Source organism: Myotis brandtii, unplaced genomic scaffold, assembly GCF_000412655.1.
Source record: "Myotis brandtii unplaced genomic scaffold, ASM41265v1 scaffold825, whole genome shotgun sequence".
Classification (NCBI taxonomy): domain Eukaryota; kingdom Metazoa; phylum Chordata; class Mammalia; order Chiroptera; family Vespertilionidae; genus Myotis; species Myotis brandtii.
The window spans coordinates 620,148-620,851 of NW_005371349.1; the positions used below are offsets into that span (position 1 = coordinate 620,148).

General features: G+C 58.4%; 1 protein-coding gene across 1 annotated transcript in view; it reads left to right on the top strand.

Moving 5' to 3' along the window:
- Positions 1–704, top strand: part of DNAH17 (dynein, axonemal, heavy chain 17) — a 76,281-nt gene that overhangs the window by 16,351 nt on the left and 59,226 nt on the right.

Below are 704 nucleotides of genomic sequence, written 5' to 3' on the forward strand. Positions count from 1 at the left end.
GCGGCTCAGGGCCAGGCTGTGTGGGCAGCGTGGCTGCGGGACGCGTGCTGAGGGCTGGGCGTGGGTGTGGCCGGTCCCAGGAGCTCTGGGACTGCAGGCCGGGTGGGGAGTAGCGGGGAAGCGATGAGATGGAACGGGTTAGAGGTGCGCCGCAGCTGACGGAATCCCTGAGCTCATCGTAGAAGGTGAAACCACGGCCATCTGCGGGCAGAGTCCCGGGGTTGGATTTTTTCTTTAAAATATTTTATGGTTTTAAGTACAATATTTGCCCAGGTCTGAAGAACTTGTAAAATATAACAGTCCACCTGATTGCTGAAGCCTTTCCTGAAATGGCAAATCCATGGGAATGGAGAACAGGGTAGTGGCTGCCCAGGGACAGGGTGTGGCGGCAGCTACAGGGATGACACAGGCAGTTCCTTCGTGGTGACAGCCCTGCGGGGACCGGGCAGTGGCTGCAGGAATCTATACATGGGATAAAATTGCCTAGGATTACACACACACACGCACACGCACAGCACACACACATACATGTATACACACAGCGCACACACGTGCATGCGTACGCGTGTACATACAATGCACAGCACACGTGCACGTGCACACGGGCTCAGGTCACCTGGGTCACAGAAGCACGCGGATGCCGCTGCCTGGTGTGGCCTGAACCGCGCCCGGTGGGAGCTGCCTGGAGGCTGGCGGCGCACAGG